This window comes from Colobus angolensis, unplaced genomic scaffold (genome assembly GCF_000951035.1).
Source record: "Colobus angolensis palliatus isolate OR3802 unplaced genomic scaffold, Cang.pa_1.0 Scaffold315, whole genome shotgun sequence".
Lineage (NCBI taxonomy): Eukaryota > Metazoa > Chordata > Mammalia > Primates > Cercopithecidae > Colobus > Colobus angolensis.
This window is the reverse complement of record NW_012116433.1, coordinates 183,906-184,457: the sequence shown is the minus strand read 5'-3', so window position 1 is coordinate 184,457 and position 552 is coordinate 183,906.

The window sequence follows — 552 nt, the reverse complement described above, 5'->3', positions numbered from 1 at the left end:
ACAGGTTTCTTGCTCCATCACACAGGCTGGAGTGCAATGGCATGATTGTAGCTCACTGCAGCCTCAAACTTCTGGACTCAAACTGTCCTCCTGCAGCAGCCTCCTAACTAGCTGTGATTAAAGGTGTGAGCCACGAGGCCTGCCTAACCGCTATTATTACTGTTTATGTTATGATCTTCTGAATACAGTGGGAGCAGGTTAATGATTATCACAGCCGGCAGTTGGAGGAGAGGGAAGGGAGAATGGAAGAAGGCTAACTGAGCCCAGTTTTCTGAACCAGTAGGAGGAGTTTTTTTGTCAGGGTAGGGAGGAGGAACATTCCAAACAAAGGAAAAAAAAACATCAAGGTCAAAGGCCACAAGGCAATAAGGAGACAGAACCATCCAGAAGATATGAAGTAAGTCATGAGTATCCTTAAGGGGGCCAGAGGTAAAGCCGGTGTCAGGACTTAAAAAGTTTGGGTCGGGCGCGGTGGCTCAAGCCTGTAATCCCAGCACTTTGGGAGGCCGAGACGGGCGGATCACGAGGTCAGGAGATCGAGACCATCCTGGC